This window comes from Oryctolagus cuniculus, chromosome 7 (genome assembly GCF_051225735.1).
Source record: "Oryctolagus cuniculus isolate XC-2025 breed Fujian yellow rabbit chromosome 7, ASM5122573v1, whole genome shotgun sequence".
In the NCBI taxonomy this organism is placed as follows: Eukaryota; Metazoa; Chordata; class Mammalia; order Lagomorpha; family Leporidae; genus Oryctolagus; species Oryctolagus cuniculus.
This window is the reverse complement of record NC_142873.1, coordinates 164344899-164364361: the sequence shown is the minus strand read 5'-3', so window position 1 is coordinate 164364361 and position 19463 is coordinate 164344899. Positions and strand designations below refer to the sequence as shown.

Sequence of the window (19463 nt, the reverse complement as noted above, 5' to 3'; positions counted from 1 at the left end):
GGTCGGGCCGCGGGCGGCCGGGCTGCCTCTAGGGTCCAGCCCTGGGGGGCGGCCGGGTCCTGGTGGGCTTGGGCAGGGGGGCGCCGGGGCGGGGGCGGGGGTGGGATTGCGCCGCGGGCAGGTGGACGGGTCCTGTGCTGTCCTCGGGCTGCAGGTGCGGGGTGAGGGATCTGGGACCACCCCCTGCGAACTTCCCTGGCCGGGACCCAGCGCGAGCGGCCCCTGGCTCTGCAGCGCGTGGGGCACGGGCACGTGGGGCTGCAGAGGTCCACGGGGAGCCTCTGCCTGGCCTACAGGTGCCACTTCCCTGCCACCTGGGCCAGCCCCACCCAGCACCGGCAGGTGAGGGTGCAGGGGGCACTGTCGGGACAGCCCAGCCCAGGCCGTCTGTGGGCCGGTGGGGGGAGGTTGGGGTGCCCCTTGCTAAGTGTGCTTTTGGGACCTGCACCTGCTGCCTCCTTTGAGGAAGTGGGCACCCCTGGAGCCGGCACGTGCCAGGCAAACTGGGGGCTCCCCTCCCCCGCCTCTCCCCACTCCCTGGTGGCCCTTGAGGCAGATGGGGGCGGCCGCGGCCCCCACCCTAGTGGCTCTCTCCCCCCTTCACCACCAGAACATTCTTGCTCGTGGCCCCCGCGCCCTGGTCTCCTGAGGTGACGCTCAGCCGCCCTGGGCCACAGCGCCCCCTGTGTGTCCTTGGGAGCCCACTGGGGTCCTGCCGGGGCCGGCTGAGCCCAGAGGCCCGAAGACTGCAGGCGCCCTGGCCTAGGGGCCAGCCCTAGGTCACCATCGTACCCCTGCCTGGCTGGCAGCCTGCCCCTGGGTCCCCTGTGGGGCCATGAAAGAACTGGTGCTGCCATCACACACCCGTCCTGGGACCACGGGACATTCCGCAGGAGAGGGGGAGGCAGCTCCTGGCAGGCGGTGGGTGTCTGCCTGTCCCGGAAGCCCCCGGCCCTGCCCTCTGCGGTGGGACAGCTGCCCCTTCCTCGTCACGGCTTGAACGTGGTCTCACCCCACGGGGTGAGGCCGAGCTGGCCGGGCCTGGCTGGGGACTCGCTGGGGGCACCTGCCGGGCAGTCCATACACCCGAGGCTTCCCCGGGGGGCTGGTCTGCTGGCCTGGACATCAGTCCCTGGTACACAGGGGCCCAGGGCTGGGGTCAGGCCGGTCTCCCAGCCACCCGTGGAGCTGTGGTTGGGGACGGTAAGGAGGGGGAGAGAGGCGGAGGCGTCCAGAAACAGGGGGCAGGTGGGCAGTGGCCTCTCCCGTGGGGGACACTGGAGCTTGGGCCCGGTCTTGGGGCCCCGGGCCCCCCTGCAGGTCTCGGTGCCTCCTTGCACGGGGGCCGAGGGCTTGGGGTGGGAACACCCCTGCAGACCCTCCCGGCTCGGACGCGGAGAGTTCGGGTTACGTAATGTGCAGCCTCGCACTTGGGCTGCCGTGAGCAGCAGCAGCCGGGGCTGACAATACGAGTTGTAATTGGATTTTAATTTTTAATGTCTGCACTAGATGAAGAGCTATGGGCCGATTTGTATATATTCTGTTACTCTGCGCCTAACAGGGCTACTTCATTAGCTGCTGACGGCCGCCCCGCCCTGCCGCCTGCTCCCCGAAGGGAGGGGCCCCGGCCTGGGTGACAGCCGGGGCCCCGCGAGCTGCCTGCCGCCTGCTCCCCTGGAGGCACGCCTATGGGTGGGCCACGGCTGGGCCTCCAGGTGGGCGGAGGACCAGCCCTCCAGGTCTCCGCCCACTACCCACCCAGCCGTCTCATCACCTGTCCTGTCCCGCGTCCACTGCACCCCAGGCTGTGTGCTGGGGGAGGGGTGGCTATCAGGGACCCAGGCATCAGCTTGTCCCCAGCGGCCGGCTTTTGGGTCACCTCTGGCCTGGCCGGACCTCTTGACTCCTGAGCCACTGGCCACAGGTGGCTCTGGTCTTGCGGGTTCCACCGCCACTGGCTGACCCCACAGTCTGGGGACTCCATGGCAGGGCCTCCGGGCGCCAGGGGTGGGTCTGCCCCTGGGGGTCCTCGGCCCCCAGAGAGACCCTGGTCCCGGGCAGGGCCCGGAGCTGTGTGCCCGGGGGGGGGGGTCCCTCCGTCCGCCGTGGCCAGCGGGTCCCAGGAGGGAGGCGGCCGCGTCTCCGAGCGCCCTCCGGATTGCTCAGGTCTGTTGTGTAACAGGCAGAGGGAGGCAGGGTTGCGGAGCCGTCTCCGGCGGCAGCGCAGCCAGCGGGACGCAGCCTTTGTCCTCTGCCGGCCCAGCACAAAGGAGGAGGCCGCCCCCGCCGCCCGGCCCGTCCAGCGCGCTTCTCCTCCGGTGCTCCCCGGGGCCCAGGCTGAGTCTGGCCTGGGGCCCCTCCGCCTCCACGCGTGTCTCTGCATGTGTGTGTGCACGCATGTGTGCGCCCGTCCGTCCGCTCCTCCGAGCAGCACCGTGGCCTGGGCGGGGTGCAGGCCCCGACACCCCTCCCCCAGCCTCTCTCCCTTTCGCTTTCCCAGAAGTCTTCAGGGTGCTGATCGGGGTCTCCGCCCCCGCAGATCCGAGCAGGCTTTCCACACCTGTGCTCTGAGCTCCTGCTGCGCGCGACCCCTGTGGGCGGGGGTCTGTGTGGGGAGGCCCCGAAGTGCTCAGTGCACCTGCACCCGAGGGGTCGTCACTGCCGTCCTCCCTGCCGGACCCTAGGAGAGTGAGGGCCCCGTGTGCCTGCACACACACAGGTGTGCACACACACACACGCACCTGCCCACACAGGTGTGCAATACAAACACAAACACACACACCTGCCCACACGTGCCTGCACACACACAGGTGTGCACACACACACACACGCACCTGCCCACACAGGTGTGCAATACAAACACAAACACACACACCTGCCCACACGTGCCTGCACACACACAGGTGTGCACCTACACACAGTGCACAATGCACACACACAAGCCCATGGGCACACACCTGCACACTCGTGTGCACTAGCACGGGGACCTGAGCTAGCGTGCACCCTTTACTCCAGTGTGCTGGGGGCCTTGGCTGCTAGGGCTGTGCGGAGTCGGGGGACGCAGGCGTGGGGGACGCAGGCGCAGGGGACGCAGGCGCGGGGGACGCAGGCGCGGCGGACGGGCTGCACTGGGGCTGGCGGCCCTTGGCTTTGACAGACACTGACCATGGAGAGCCCTCCGCCCCCAGCTCCACCCCTGCTGCCCTGGGCCTCGCCTCTCTCTGACCTTGGGGGGCGTCACCGGCACACCTGGCCCTCCGGGGCAGCGGCTCCCCCTACAGGGACCCCCATCAGGACCCCCTCGCTGCCAGCCGCCTCCCCACTCCGCGGCCTCCGGTTGCTCTGGGCAGGGGTCTGCGGGAGCTGTCGGCGCAGGTTCGCCGGGGGCGGCTCTGGGGGACTGTGATCCGCTGGAGCCCCCAGAGTGAGTGGTGTGGCAGGTGCCTTTGCTGGGGGGGGGGGCTGCCCTGCGCTGGGGCTGGTCCGGGCGGCCCCAGTTTCTCCAGGCTCAGCCCCGACTCCCCGCCATTTCTCAGGGATTGGGAGGGCGATGCACCCCCCACCTCAGCAGCTCTGCCGGGCCCCCTGAGGGGTGTCGGGGGTCCACGGCACCTGTCCAGCCAGGGCCTGCCTCTCTTGTGGCTGATGTCAGGAGCGCCCCTTGGTGTGGGGCCAGCCTCTGAGTGCCCGGCTGACCATCCGCAAGGCACCCCCTTTCCTGAGAGCCCCTCGTGCTCCCTGGGCCTCCTGACCAAGCCTCCGGGACGCTCCGGCCGCGGTCGGCAGAGCCCGCTGGCCAGCTGACCTGTGCCGCCCCTGCCCGGCCCCGGCCGCCCACTCCCGGCTCTGGGCTCTGGCCGTGCCCCGTCTGTGAGCACTGCGAAGCTCCAGAGCAAACGCGCCAGCCTGGAGAAGGAGCATTCCGGAAGCCAGGCTTGCGCGGCGGCTGGGAGGGGCTGTCGCTCCCGCCCCCGGCAGCAGGACTCGGGTGCAGCTGAGCCCGCCCGGGCCGGGGGCTGTGGACGGGGAGGGGAGTTGGCGTCCACAGCGCCTCTGTGCTGTCTCGCGCCGCCCGGAGGGGCCTGGGCTGGAGCCGTGTGCGCCCGTGGTCCTGGGCGGTGGTGTCCCGGGGGTGTGGCCTGCAGCAAACGCGTCCCAGTAGGAGGGCCTGTGGAACTCGGCTCAGTTCTGGCAGCTCCAGGGGGTTGACGCCCAGGACCCCCGGACCCGGGGGAAGCCCCCCGCCCCGCCTCCAACCCAGACGCAGGAGCTGGCTGAGCGAGCCTGGGCGCGGCCACCACACAGCCTGGCGCCACCCTGTGACCCTGGGGAGGCCTTTGGCCCAGCATGACGGGGGGCCGGGCAGTCGGCTCCGTGTGTGTTGGGGGACGGGGCCCCTAAGTGCCACCAGACCTGGACCGTGGCTGCCGCGCCCACGTGGATCCGGCCCCAGCTGTGTGCTCTTTCCTGGCTCGGAACAGGCACCCCGAGCCGTCCCACAGGCCGGCCCCGCGAGGTGCAGGGGGAGGGGCTGCCGGCGCCGCACCTGCTCCCCCACCCTGGAGCCCCCCCGGAGGCTGCCGGACGAGCATGGGGGCCCTCAGGGAGCCGACCGGAGGTTCCCAAGGCGGCCAGGCCTGGGCCCCGCCGCCCCGCCGCTCAGCTCCGCGGAAGTGTAGTCACGGCTCAAAGGCAGCCGCTGCTGTCCTGCGGAGAAGCCCTCGGCAGGGACCGGGAGCCTTGATCTGCCCCCTCCCTGCCGGCCCAGGGCACCCGCCCCTGCCCCCGCCCCGCCCCGTCTCTGGGAGCAGCAGGAGCCCGGGGCTGGGCAGGCCCCTCCTTTGAGGCTCACAGGGAGCCCCGAGGAGCGGCAGATGTGCCCAGGAGGAGCCTGGGTAATTCACGCGCACCAGGGCCGCTTGCCTGGGGCTCTGGAATCAGGGTTGGCCACAGCTTCCCTCCCTGGGGACCCGGTGCTGCCCGAGGCCTGCGCACCGTCAGTCTCGGCCCTGGGAGGCCCTGCGGCTGCCTCGCCTGGCCGGTGTGCTCGGCTGCTCTCTCGGTTCTCGTATGCAGCAGGTGCACAGACCAAGTGGCTCCTTTGCCCACCTGGAGCTCAGCTGAGCCCAGAGCAGGGTTTTCCTTGGGGCGCTGTCCAGACACCAGGTGGGTTCAGGAGGGGAACCTGGAGGACAGCCTGGAGGAGGTGACTCCTGTTGGCAACGCAGGCAGGCAGTCTGGGGTCATCCTGCTCTCCCTCTCCACCTGGTTCTGGTGGGGGGTCCCCTCAGTGTTCTAGAGCTGTCCCCTCCCCACCACCTGCACCCCAGCCTGGGCCGCCCTGCCCCTGCCCCCGCCAAGACCATGTCCTCTCATGCGCCGCCGTCTTCCTGTGGGGCGGGGGCAGCTCCCCACACACGGAGCAGGGGTCACCCCCACTGCCAAGGCGTGGCTGGGGCCTTGCACCACTGGCTCTCCTCCCCTGGAAGCCCCGTGGTGGCTGCTGGTTCTGTTACGGCCCCATTTTGGAGATGGGCACGTTGAGGCCGGGGAGGAGTGGCCTGCCAGGCCCAGGTCCAGCAGGCAGCGGGGGAGGTGCCGCGGCCCCTGGAGGCTTGCGTGGCTTGGAGCGCCGGCCGCTTGTCGCCTGAGGGACGGGCTGCGGGCTGGGCCTGCTGACCGTGGCTCATGAGCTGTCCCGGGGTCTCCTGGGCAGTGAACTCACGGGCACACGGCCTGGTCAGAGCCACCCCCGCAGGGGCAGGGCCCCTCCCTGTCCAGCCTCTGTGTCCACTCCCAGGGCACACGCTGCCCGGCAGCCCAGGCGCCACCCGGCTCGGCCGAGCGCAGGTGGGGCGGACGGCGGCCCCGGCATGGGGCAGGGCCCCTGGGAAAGCCCCTCTGGTGTGGCCCAGTGGGGGGCGCCCCTCCCCCAGGCCGCGCTCCGGCCCAGCCCCCGCCGTGGAGCACGCGTGCGTGCGTGCGAGTGTATTTTTACCGTCACTTGCAGCTGTGTTTGCGTTGGTCTCGTTCGCTGAGCGCAGCGCATTGTGGGGCTATTTTGGGCTTGGCATTATTGGGGATTGTTGTGCTCCGTGTTTGTAGGGAGCGGGGGGACCGGCAGCGGGGGTGGGGGCTGGATGCCGTGGGGGGTGGGACCCCGCGTGAGGCCCACCCTCGGGGCCCGGCTGCAGACCGGGGGCCTGAGCGCCGGGACCAGGGCCCGGTGGGGGTCCTGCCGCGCCCCCCCCCCGGAGCGCAGACCCCGCTCGCTGCCTCCCGCCCTGCGTCACCTCAGTAGACCTCAGGTGCCCCTGCGCTCCGCCGAGCGAGCCTTAAAAAGCCGAAGGCGGGGACTCAGCTGTCACCTGCTGCCCCCGCTCCCGGGACACGTGAGGCCACGGCGCTCGTCCTGGACGGCCAGGGCCAGGCTGGGCGTGAGGGGAGGGGGGTGGGCTGCAGACCCCGGGCTCCTCCCCACCTTGGGCCCCACTGCCCTCTGGGCCTCCGTCTCCCCTGAAACCCAGGGGCTGGGCCTTCCTGGGACCCTGGGCCGTCCACGGTCTCCTCAGAGGCCTGACCCCAGCATGGGCGGCCCCTCTCCCGCCCTGCCAGGGCCCAGGGAAGGGCCATGAGGGGACTGGGGTTGCCAGGACTCCGCTCTCGGCCCCTCCCCACTGTCCCCTCCTTTCTGTGCCCTGCCCTGTCCTAGTGGTCACCTCACACCGGCCAGCCCTTGTGCAGGGCGCCCTGGGGTTTGGGGAGCCCAGGCTTCTCAGGGTGGGCCCGGATGTGAGCGCCACACTGCGGAACCAGCGGGGCTGGCGGATGTCAAGGAAATGAGAGGGCACCTGGGACCCCTCCTCCGCTCCCCTGTCTGGCATGGGGTGGGAGGGGTGAGGGCTGGGGGCTGGGGGACGAAGGCGGGAGTTTCCTGCCGGCAGCTTCTCTCGGAGCTCCCGAGCCACTGGCTCACTGGCCTGTCCCACCCTGAGGGGCACTGAGGGGCCCGTGGGCAGTCAGGGAGGACTCCCCGAAGGAGGCGGCATCCTCAGAGCGGAGGGCTGGGTGGCTCAGTGGTTGGAGCCTCGGTGGGCGTTCCCGAGACACACCCTCCCTCTGCCCTGAAGGGAAGGTCAGCTGAGGTTCCAGGCCCTGGACGGCTGCAGGTGCACGCGCTGGGGCGAGGTGGGGGCCGGGAGAGGTGAAGGGTGTGCGTGTGAGGGGCACGGCTCAGTTGCCGTGGGGCAGGGGACGTGACCATCACCGCCCGGGCTGGTCCTGATGGCAAAGGGGGCCGGGGGGGCCGGGGGGCCGGAGCAGGTGCTGGGGAGGCAGAGCAGGAGGCGCCCCCACCCCGGGGGCTTCCTGCATTGACGGGAGGGGCAGGTGGCAGTCCCAAGAGAGGCAGTGACCCCCACCCTCCCAACCACCCCCCGCCCCTCCCTGCTCCCTGGGACTGGGCAGGGGGCGGGGCCTTGTGTCCCCTCTTCCGGGAGTGGCAGGCGACCCTTGCAGACCCCACGGCTCAGGAGGCGGCGGTGCCCGTGCCACAGGGCCTCTGGGAATTCGGTGGGGCGGGCGGCGCAGCAGGGCCCCTGCCCGCCTTGGGTCTGGGTCTGCGAGTGCTTGGCGGGAGCCCCGGCCTCTTCCCATGGGGAGGCTTCCAGGCCTCAATCCCCACACCCGATGCCACCGTCATGCGAAGGTGGCCACACCGCGGCCGTCCTGGGGCATGGACTGAGGCTGGCGGTTGCCAGGGCCCCGCTGGGAGCCGCAGGTGCAGCGTCAACCCCGCCCCGGGGCTCGGGGGCTGTGGGGCACGGCCGTGGCCCCCAAGTGGGGTGTAGCGCAGGGCTGTGGGGCTCACAGAACCTGCAGGCTCCGGCCGTGAGCTGTGCCTGCTGCGCCCTGCCTGGGGCACCGTGACAAAGTCTGCCGTGGGCACACGGCGCTCTGGGCTCGCTTCTCCGGTTTCATGGCTGCAGATGCAAAGTGAGATGGGCAGGCTTCAAGCTCCGCCGGCCAGCCCCGAGCACGGTTACCCACGCTCACCCGAGGGCCGTGGTGGAGTCTTAGGAGCCAGCTTTGCCAAGGGAGGGCTGGGACGGGGTCCTGGCGCAGGGAGGGGGCAGGCAGGTGCCGGGCAGGGGTCTGTGCGCAGCCCCTTGCCTCCTCTTCTCGGGCCTGCTCCCACCCTGAGCCCCGTCCCGGGCCCCTTCCGGCTCTGGGCCTGATCCAGGGAGGGGACGCCCAGCTGTGGTCCCCCCACGGCCACCGCCGGAGCTCCCTCCCGCGGGGAGCTCTCGGGAGTGGGTCTGCCTCTGGGTCCTCGGGCTCGGTTCCAGCCCGGTTCATGCCCGGCCTGCCGCGGGCGCTGGGTGAGGCCTGGCTGACCGTGGAGGAGGGCGGGGCCGTCCTGGCGCCAGGAGGCGGCCTGTGGGGACCCTGCTCCTGTTCACGAAGCCTGACGTTCCGTGCAGGCGGCCAAGGGGTCTGGGTGCGGGCAGGCGTGCAGACTGGGGTGGGCTGTGGACCCCTGGCGGGGGTGAGGAGGCAGGGGCACCGTCCTGAGGGGCTGGGGGGTCCCAGAGCAGCCCCCATGGCTGAAGGCGCTGACCAGGGCTCCCTGCGCCTCCCCCAGGGAAGGACCGTCCCCACCTGCAGGGCTGGGCGTGGGGGGCCCACTTCTGTCCTCGCCACCATTCCTCCAGTCCTGGGGGCGGGGGCTGGGGCCTGGGGAGGGGTCCCAGTATCCTGAGTGGCAGAGACGGGGGGGCGGCTCCCTGTGGGCCCTGGCTGGGTGTGCACCCTGCGGGGGGCTGCTGTGGGGCTGCGGCTGCGGCTCGGTGCCAGGCTGGCGAGATTGCACGGCTGCTGCACAGGGGCGTGGAATCTGGGTCAGGCCGTGCGGGGAGGCAGGGCCGGCAGCGAGGGCAGAGCCTGCTCCCCGGGGCTCCGGTTTGGCTGCGGCAGCCGGGGGTGGGGAGGGGGCAGGACCCTCCCAGCGGCGCTGAGGCAGGGCAGGCATCGTGCGGGCGTGCGTCGTGGCTGCGGACGCCAGGGTTTGCCCTGGGCACCGAGGACATCCCATGGTGACTCAGGCCAGAGCCTTCCCGAAGCTGCCTCCAGCCGCCCTGGCCCGCCCCGCACCAGCCGGTCTCCCTCCCTGCTTCTCCGGGCTTCCTCACCAACCCATCGCCCAGCCTCTGGCCCACGGCCCCTCCGCCCCCAGGGCCGGGTCCCCCTGCCGTCTGCAGCCAAGGCACCGTGGAGGCCACTGCCTCCGGCCACGCCCGGCTCCGGGCCTGCTCTGCCCTCTCGTCCCCCGGGGATGCCGTCCGCACAGCGCCCTTGTGCTGGGGCCTTGTGGGCCGCCCACAGTCTGGAGCCTTGGGACCCCCGTTCTCGGCTCCGCCTCTCCGACGCCCCCCTCCGAGCTCCCTCTGCTCTGGCCTTGCCTTGCTTGGGAACGGCGCCTCCCTGGGACCCTCCTCCACCCTCCCGCTCCTCCCACGGCCACGCCCGTCCTTCTCAGCCAGGCCCTGTCCCTGACACCTTTAACTCCAGAACTGAGGCCCCGGGGTGCCCCTGAGGCCCGCGTCCCCTCCACCCGCCGTGCCCCCCAGGAGCCCCCGGGGCGGTCGCTGTCGGAGCTCTGACTCCAGGTGTTGAGCGGCACGGCCGGCTCCCGCGTTGCGTAATTGCTGAGCCGCTCGGGCTGGGAGAGGCGGCCTTTGCCCCCCAGCACGTGGTGGGCACGTGGTGGCACGTGGTGGGCACGTGGTGGGCACGTGGTGGCACGTGGTGGCACGTGGTGGGCACGGCCTGGGGGACCAGCCGGCCCTGCACACGCCTCTGCTTCCGCCGCCCAGCTAAAGGCTGGACTCTGAATTCTGGGGCGACCTCAGGAGCGGAGCCGGGGGTCCTGGCCGTGCCCTGGGTGCCTGGCGCTGGCCCCGGCCGGCGGCAGAGCCCCTGCCTGTGGGTCGCCAAGAAGCGTCTCCTTGGAGACATATGTAGGACAGCAGCCGCGATCTGCCCACGAGGGCGTGGCTGGCTCTGCTCCACTGCAGGGGGCGGCTCCCGGGGGCCCTGGATGTGGCCGCTGCCCGTCTCCGGGAGAAGACGGCGAAGGTGCTGGGAGCCTGGCAGGCTGCACCGGGCAGTGGCCCCGGGCACCTCTTGGCAAGTGCACTGGGAATGAACCAGGGACCTCAGGGTGAGCGTGGCTCCCGCCTGTGGTCCTGGGTGTCAGGGACCCTGGGAGGGGCTGCCCACGCAGAGCCCAGGCCTGGGGCCACAGGAGCACGATGCTGCCGGGAAACTGGGCTCAGGGGGGCTGAGCCGTGCCCTCCTGCAGACCCCGGCTGATCCTCACGGCTGTCCCAGCCCTGTCTCAGGGCGCAGCCTCCTGCAGCCTCTCCCGCGGTGCCAGGGGATGCCGGAGCAGGCCTGGACCGGCACCGGGAGGAGGGAGCCCTCAGGTCTGCAAGGCCCCGGTGTGTGGGGGGGTCTGGGTGTTGGAAGGCGGCAGGGAGGGGGGAGCTCGGCCCATAGAAGGGCAGCGCTGGGCTCAGGGACTCGAGGCTGGTCACCTCGTCCGGGGAGGAGAGGGACTGGCCGGCCACAGGCTCCCCTCCCGCCCTGAGGGGCGAATTCTGCGGCAGCGCCCGAGCGCAGGGCGGGAGACGAGAATCTTAAGCAAGGCAGCGTGTGACGCCGGCGGCTCTTAATCACCGCCGGTAACACAGCCGGGTTCGGAAACCAGCTCGCGGCGGCGTGCCAGGGCGGGGCGGCCACGCGGATGGATTATTTATTAGGACCTGAACTTGGGTTTCACCCGACTCCTCCCGTGGGGAGGCCTGGGGCCCTTGGGTCCACTCCAGGGGGACGTGGCTGGGCGGCAGCCTGGCCCCTCCTGGGGGACCCTGTGGCCGCCCCTCCCCCACTCCACCCCGGGGTGTGTGCCTGTCTCCTCTCCTCTGCTCGGTTCTCCTGTCTGAGGTTGGCGCTGCCGGGAGCCCCCACTGCTCCCGGCCTCTGGCTAACCTGTGCACTTGCGCGGTGATGCCGGTGCATGGGCTGTCCCTTTCAGTGGCCTGCAGCCCCCCCCCCCAGCTCAGCAGGGACCCTCACTCGGGTTCCCAGAGCCCAGGGCTCCAGGAGAGGCGGTGGGGGGAGGATGCTGGCCCTTTAAGGGCGCCAGGCAGCCGGGCCCAGGGGCTTTCCTCGGGCAGGACCCAGGTGGTGGTGGCAGCTGGCAGTGTCCCCCCCACCTGAGAACCACGCCTGGCAGCAGGCGTCACACCTGGAGGTGGCAGTGGCTCAGAGCCCAGAGGCCGCCCCCTGCCTCCTGCCCCAGCTCCAGGGTCCCCACCAAACTCCCCGGGCCACCCTCTGGGACCCTAGGGTGAGGTCCGTCCAGGCGGGGCCGTGGCGGCCGCGGCAGCTGTCAGCTCAGCTCATGGCTGGAGGTCGTGGTGATGTGGGAGGTGGTATTTCCTGCAGGTTAGCACAGACCAGGCCCTGCCCCCGTGCCTGGTGGGACCCCTGCAGGCTCCCCGGCAGTGCCCGCCACCCCCAGACCCCACAGCTGCAGTCAGGTGGCAAAGCCCTGTGGGGGGGCACCCAGGGAGGCGGGGAGGGGCGGGTGCTTGCCTCCGCCAAGGCAGCACCCCCAGACCAGCATAGCTGAGTGATGCTCCCTCGGTCACCCCAAGGGGCTCTGAGAGGGGGCGTGGTTTGTCTGGCCCCCACCCCACGGGACCTAGGTGTGTGAGGATCAGAGCCCTTGTGGCTGTCGGGCAACCCCAGCCTGGAGGGACGGGCACGCAGTGTGGTGTCTGGAGCCCCGTGGGAGGCCTGAATGGCCGGTGCCACCTTCATTTCCCGCCTCTGAGTGGGGCTGGCTCCGCCTCCACCCCACCCCACCCCTGCCCTGGCACGTGAGGCCTCCCCCCCAGAGCAGCCCTGGTGGCCCTGGAGCCGGGCAGCCGAGAGTTAAGGCAGGCGGAGCTCCCGAGGGAGGGCGGTCCCCGAGGCAGCCTCGTCCCGCCCCTCCCCTCCCCTTTTTTCCTTGGCGGTTGGCGGCGGCAGCGCTGGTGGCAGCCGCGGGTTTGGACGCGGCATGGGCACTGAGCAGGGGGTGCCCCGGCTCAGGCTGGGGCTCCCGGGACGCTCGGGGGCAGAGCAAGGTCCTGGCTCCCCAGGGCTGTGCCGGTAACAGTGGGGTTGGCAGCCGTGGGCCATGGAAGAGCCTGGGCCCCCCGGTGGGCTCAGCCGGGACCAAGGTAAGGGGGCAGCAGGGCCCCAGGAAGGGGCTGGGGGCCTCCCTGCGGCGCTGGGACCACGGCTGGCAGCGGGGACCCGCTGACTCCTCACGGGCAGCACTGGATGCCTTCCCCTCAGGTCTCCATGAGCGTGGACCCGTGACCCCATTCCCCGTCAGCTGCCCCTGTGGTGGCCGCTCAGGGACGCTCCCTGTGGACAATCCAGGTGACCCTGGTGGGCGGCAGGAGGAGGTGCCCCCAGCCCAGCCACCTCGCCCAGGTCTGCAGTGCACCCCAGTGGACAGGGGCAGGTCGGGGTGTCAGGGGCCAGCCGGCTCTGCAGGCTCTCCTCACCCAGCTCCACCCCACCCTGCTGAGCGGCGGTCAGCACCATGGACAGGGCAGCCTCTGCTCTCACTCCAGGGGCCCTGAGTTCGCTGCGTGCCTGCAGCCCCCGGGAGTCAGATGTTCGTCCTGCTCTGGGGACCTGGGAGCCAGGCAGACGGCACAGCCCAGCCGGGGAGGCCGGGACCCTCGGGGGGTCCTGAGTCTTCAGCCCCCTGCAAGTCCCAGCGCTGCTGGAGCTGGGCCACGGGCGGCCGAGACCGAGAGTGAAGAGGGCCTGTGGCTGTGGCTGCAGCAGGAGCAACTAGGGCCTGGCGGCAGGAAGAACTTCCCGACCAGGGTCTCCAGGGAGACCTGGAGTTTGCCTGCTGGGGCCCTGTGACTGGACGCTGGGCCGGACCCCCTGGGGAGCTGTGTGTCCCTGTGCAGGGCACGGACAAGGTGGGGGCTCCTGCGGGCGTCAGCTGTGCACCTGCAAAGTGAGCGAGTCTGCCAGGCACCCACGCCGCGCCCGTCCCCTCTGCCGCTGTCCTCTGTGAATGGGAGAACGGCCGGAGTGGCCTGGGTGGCGGTGCAGAGGCCCCCACCGTCCTCATGGGACCAGATGAGCTTTGAGTTTAGGTCACTCGGGCAGGGCAGGGCTCCCTGGGGAGGAGGGTCAGTGTCGGGCTGGCCCCTGGGGTCGGGACACCTGCCTGCCGGCTGGGCAGGAGCTGACTGGGACACGCCTGGGGTCCGGGAGCCCACCCCCAGGCCCCCCGCCCTGGCCGGAGGGAGCAGACCCCCCGCCCTGGCCCCTCTGGCCTCGATGTGCAGCCCAGGACAGAGCAGATGGGCTGGAGTCCTGGGCCCGCCCTCCATCTGCACTGCCCGAGCTGATGACGAAGACTCCGCACGCCTGGCACCTTCTCGGGGAGGGCAGTGCCCTCTCCCGGGGCGGGGGGCGGGCTGGCGGCCAGCGGCTCTGTGTTCACTGTGGGCTGGCTGGCTGGGGGAGGGGTCTCGGAGGGGGATGAGTCAACGGACAAAGCTGTTTCTCCTGGGATTCTGCTTCCAGCACAGAGCACGTGGGCCCCCGCCGGCTGGACGGGCTTCCTGTGTGGGAAGGGGGTGGGCGTGGGCTGTGGGGGCGGCGGGCGCCGCGCCTTCGCCAAATGGGACGCTTGCTCCGGCCCGGCCCGAGGACCTCGCTCCGGCCGGGCGGTGGCCCCCAGCAGGGGGCTGTGACCGGTGGCGCAGGAGAGAAGTGGCGGGCTGGGGGCTGGCCTGGGCTGCTCCTTGGAGCTGCTCTGTCCTGGGGGTGTGTCCTGCTGCCTGGGACATCTCGATGTCTTGGGTCAGGCCCTGGCTCGGTGGCCGCCCCACTGCCAGCTCCTTCCGGGGCTTGAGCTGACCAAGGGCCAGGTGTGGACACACAGCTCCCAGGGGCAGCCCCTCTGCCGCTCCCGGTCAGTGAGGGGTGTGTGTGTCGTGGGAGATGATGTGGTGGACGGCAGGAGTGTGACAGCCCCAGGGACAGCCCCCAGAGGGCGGGGGGGGGCAGGGCAGCTGGCTGGTCCCAGGGCCGGGCTCAGGACGGGGCTGGCGACAACCCCATGGCAGCACACCTTCTGAGTCAGCCGCGGAGGCCAGCCCCTCGCGAGCCGCCTCTGTCCCGGGGCTCCCTCGCGAGTCCAGGCTGCCGAGGGCCCCCCTCAGAGCCGCAGCCCCTCTCCCCCTCCCTCAGCCTCACGGGAGCTCCCCCCTCCCGACAGGCAGCGGCTCCATCTGGTGACTTTTCAGGAAAAGCCCCACCCCCTGGCGGCCGGCCAGAGCCCGCTGCCTCTCGCGCTCCTCCTGAGGTGTGCGCAGTGGCGGGGGGCACGGCTCTGCCCCCTGCACAGGCCACACCTGCTCGGGGAGCCCCAGGCCAGGAGGACGCGCCCTGGGGGCAGCTGATGCCTCAGGGGGCGGGTGGCTGGTGCCGGGGACAGTGGCCCCCGGGGACACAGGCATGGGGCACCTGCGGGAGCAGGAGGCTGCGAAATGGGCTATTAATAGAGTCCTCCCCCCGCGAGACTGCGACTGAGGTTAACGCCTCCGCTGAGCGCCGAGGAGCCACGCGGCACTGGGGGGGGGGGCGGGGAGGCGACCGGGCAGCGGCGGGGGCATGGCTGGGCCGGCCATCGGGGCCCCTGCGTGGCAGGCCCCCTGGGAGCCTGGTTTGGGCCTCAAGGAAAGAGGGTTCTCGGGGTGGGGGCGCTGGACTCCACGAGCATCCTGTCCACCTGCTGTCCGCTCCCGGCTGCTGGAGTGCGTGCGGCCGGCGGGTTCCCGGCGCTGGGCGCCCTCCACGCAGCTGCCCACCAAGGCTTCCGTCCACACTTCCGGCTGGGGACGGCCCGGGAGGCCCGCGCCCCCAGGTCCAGGGGGGCTGCTGTCCCCAGGCTGCCGTGGGCCCTCCGGCCCCGCAGGTCAGGACGCACCCGTCGTGGGGAGGGAGGAGCGTGGCCGGCCTTTGGGGGTCCTCCCCGTCCCTGGCAGAGGCCAGACGCTGCCCTCGGGCCCCCTCTGCTGGCGCCCTCTGGCCTTTCTCCCTGCTGAGCCCGAGGCGCTGGGGCGGCCCCTGCTCACCGCACCCACAGGAAGGGCCGCCGCAGGCCGACGCCCCTGCCCGCCTGGTCAGACACCGCGGGCAGCAGCCACGGGCTCCGCCTCCCTCGCGCGGACCCCGGCCCAAGCCCTGCTCCCGGGGGTCTTCCCGCGGGAGGCTGCAGGGGGCCGACGCGCTGGCTGATGAAGCAAAAATAGCGGGGAGGAGGCGCCCAGACTGCGGGGGGGGGGGCCTGCTTCTGCAGACGGAAAGAATCCCGGCCATCTGTGTGTGGGCCGGCGCCCGCCCAGCCGCTGCCCGGGCCAGGCCACTCGGTGCTGCCGCAGGCTGGGCGCCCTGCGTCCTGACAGTGCACGGCTGGGCGCCCCTGCATCCTGACAGTGCACAGAGTGAGCACCCCTGCATCCTGACAGTGCACAGAGTGAGCACCCCTGCATACTGACAGTGTACAGAGTGAGCGCCCCTGTATACTGACAGTGCATGGGCTGAGCGCCCCTGCATACTGACAGTGCACGGCTGGGCGCCCCTGCATCCTGACAGTGCACAGAGTGAGCACCCCTGCATCCTGACAGTGCACAGAGTGAGCGCCCCTGCATACTGACAGTGCACAGAGTGAGCACCCCTGCATACTGACAGTGCATGGGCTGAGCGCCCCTGCATACTGACAGTGCACAGAGTGAGCGCCCCTGCATACTGACAGTGCACAGAGTGAGCACCCCTGCATACTGACAGTGCATGGGCTGAGCGCCCCTGCATACTGACAGTGCACAGAGTGAGCGCCCCTGCATCCTGACAGTGCACAGAGTGAGCACCCCTGCATCCTGACAGTGCAGAGTGGGTGCCCCTGCATACTGATCAGTGCATGGTCTGAGCGCCCCTGTATACTGACAGTGCACGGGCTGGGCGCCCCCTGTATACTGACAGTGCATGGTCTAGGCACCCCCTGTATACTGACAGTGCACGGGCTGGGCGCCCCCTGTATACTGACAGTGCATGGTCTAGGCACCCCCTGTATACTGACAGTGCATGGTCTGGGCGCCCCCTGTATACTGACAGTGCATGGTCTGGGCGCCCCTGCATGCGGAGTAGGGCTCAAAGGAGAGCTGAGAGACAGTGGGGTGGGGCCCCCAGCTGCGGGCAGCGGGTATCTGCGGGGGCTGGGGAAGGCCCCGAGGAGCCCCAGCCTGAGTGCCCCACGCTGCTGCCGTGGGGGTGAGCTGGGACGAGGCCGGCAGGAGTGGGCAGAGAGGGGGCTACAGGGGCCCGGGGCTGCTGCGGAGGGGGCCTGGAGATGCGCTCCCAGGCAGGAGGGGCCCCGGACGCCTGTCGAAGTGCGGGGGGCGGGCAGGGCCGGGCTGCAGGCCCTGCGGGTGCCGGGAGCCGTGGGTGTTGCTGGTTTGTGGGAAGTCCACATTGATTTTCTGGCTCCCTGCTGTCAGGACGCGAGCCGGCTCCACCGCGGGAACAGTTGCGGCCGCGCTGCTCCGGCTCCGGCGGCGCCGGCTCCAGCACTCGGGGCTTCTCTCCGACACTGGGAGGCAGGGCCTGGCCGTGGGCCCGCCTCGTGTCCTCTCCCGCGGGGTGTGGCCTGGCCGTGGGCCCGCCTCGTGTCCTCTCCCGCGGGGTGTGGCCTGGCCGTGGGCCCGCCTCGTGTCCTCTCCCGCGGGGTGTGGCCTGGCCGTGGCCTGCTCCGCTCGGACGGGGCTGGAGCGGGCTGAGTCCTGCAGGCCAGGCCAGGCCACGCTGGCAGCTCCCCCGTCCCCTCCCCAGTCCTGTCCCCCCTCCCGGCCCTGGGAGGGCAGCGAGCAGGACCCTGAGTTCCTGCGGAGGAGCCCCCGCCCGGGGGTCCCAGGGCCCACACCGAGGAGCCTTGACGGAGCCCTGTGTGTCCCAGACTGAGGTGCCGTGCCGCCGGTGTGCACAGCACCACTGGGGGGGGGCAGGCGAGGACAGGCTCCCCCCGCTCCGTGGTCCCCTGAGCCCTGCCTGCCCGGGGAGCCTTGGTGGGCCCAGTGCCGGCCTCGCTGCCCATGTGGCCACGGCCAGGTGTGGCTGCTCTGCTCGTCTGAGCCAGCCGGGGCACCTGGGACGCAGGCCTCGCAGGTGTCTTGGCTCAGCCTTGGGCGGGAGGGTGGGGCCTCCTGCGGTGCGGCCATGAGTGCAGCCGGGAGCCTGGGAGAAACCCCAGAGCAGAGCCAGCTTCCGGGGCCTCTCTGCCGGCCCTGGGGGCAGCCGGTGCCTGGCACTGGGCAGAGGGGGTGAGCTCAGGCCGGGGCGTGGGGAGCCTGCCCGGGCGTGGAGGGAGTCGTGGTGGGTGCACCTGGGCGGGGGCTTCCTGGCTTCCTGGGAGAAGGGGGCGGGGCTGCTTGGGTGGCCTCAGCTTCTCTGGATGCAGCTGGGGGCTGGGGACCAGGGCTGGCCGACCGCGGGGTGGGAGGGGCCTGCGCTGTGCTGGGGTGGCCGAGCGGCAGGGTCTCCGTGGGCTCAAGCTGCCTGTGGCTGGTGAGCTGGGGCGAGGCCTCTGCCCGTCCCTGTCCTGCTGCTTCCCTGTGGTGTCCAGCGGCCAGGCCCACCCCCAGCTCCGCTCGGCAGCCGCGTTTCTGCCCGCTGTGTCCTGGCATCTCAGGGCTGGGCTGGGGTCACCTTGGTCCCCAGGCAGTGGCGGGGATTAGCTGCCTGCGTCCGTGTGGTCAGTGGAGGATTAGGCCTGGGGTTGCCGAGGGGGCAGGGGGCCTGCCCCGTCTCTGCCCCGCCCCAGCACCCCTGGGCAGGCGGAGGGGATGTCCCCCACCCCCAGCTGATAGCGAGGCCAGCTGGACGCGGAGAGCTCGAAGGCGGGGCCCCGGAGGGAGGTGCAGGGGACCCCAGCTTTGCGGTGCTCCGAGGAGGGGCGGGTGGCAGGCGGGAGTGACCCCCAAACTGGGGCCAAGGCGAGGACAGAGCAGGTGTCTCCGAGGGCCGAGGGGGACCCGGCTCGGGAGGAGCCGTACTTCTGGGTGGGAAGTGCGTGGCCCGTGGCCCCTCACGTGGGGGCAGCAGGCGAGGGGGGCAGTGGGGTCACCCAGGCCCAAGATGAAGGGGCCGTGTGACCCCGGGCACCCAGGTGTGGTCCACCCTGGGGTCCCCAGGGGCCACAGCATCTGCAGGCACTCGGCCCCGCCTCCCGGCCCTCTCCGTGCGTGGCTGACGGTCCCGATCCACTTCCACGGACCGTGAGGGCCACCGGCCGACCCTTCCTGGGATAAACAGGCCAGGGCTGCCGCGATGGCTCCAGATTAGGCTCTGGATTTGGCTTTGAGTTGGTTACGGTGGATCTGGCCAAGTGGGGCCCTGGTTCCTCCTGTAGCCTGGGACGGGGGCCGGCGAGGGCAGGGGGACCCTGGGCCCTCATCGAGGTGGGCAGCTGTGCTCCCAGGCTGGCCTGCCCCGGAACCCGGAGCCTGGCCAGCGTGAGGGGCCAGGGCGGCTGCGAGCCAGCGCCGAGTCCTCTGTGTTCCCCGCTGCCCACTCCCCGTGCCGCCCGCTGTGCTGGACTGTGAGAGGTCATCTGATGGTGGGTGGCCAGCGAGGGGCTCAGCCTGCCCAGCCTGGGGTCGGAGTGCAGGGGTGAGTCCTGGCGGGCGTGGGGAAGGGTCAGGCTGGGGGCTGGGCCTTGGAGCAGAGTCGGCCCGTGCCGGCTGTCAGGGCTGGAAAGGGGCTCTGGCTGCCGAGGTCCAGCCCCTGGGCCGGCGGCTCTGCCTGGCTGCCTCCCACCACGTGCTGCTGCCCCATCCCGGGGCGCGGGGACCCTGGGAGCGCCTGGGGTCTGATGTGAGAGCAGGGCACGGAGGGGCGGGCAGCAGCCTCGGGCCGCCAGCTGAGCAGGATGGTGGGGGGACACCCCACGCGTGGTCGCCCAGGCCTGGCCGCTGCACCTGTGTCTGCCCCACTTCCTCGCTCAGTGCCGGTGTGGGTCCGGCTGCCCGGGGCCTCGGATGACCCTGCGGCCTCCCCGGTGCCCTCCTGGTCCCCAGCTGGGCACTGCCCTGGCCTAAATCCTCCAGCCAGTGGGAACAGAGCCAGCTTGGATTAGCACAGGGATTGGGCCCCAGGGTGGGTGGGGCCGAGGCTCTGCGGCTGACCCAGCCTCCTGCACGCGACTTCTTTGGGGACCCCCTGGGGCCCAGGAGGGCGGGCGGCAGGCCTGGGGGCAGCAGGGGACAGCGGGGCCAATGCTAGCAGGGCCTGGGGGCAGCCCTGGCAGGGCGGGGAGA

At 71.5% G+C, this 19463-nt stretch overlaps 1 protein-coding gene across 1 annotated transcript in view; it reads left to right on the top strand.

Moving 5' to 3' along the window:
- Positions 1-19463, top strand: part of PLCH2 (phospholipase C eta 2) — a 44282-nt gene that overhangs the window by 200 nt on the left and 24619 nt on the right. The gene's annotated exons all lie outside the window — the stretch shown is intronic.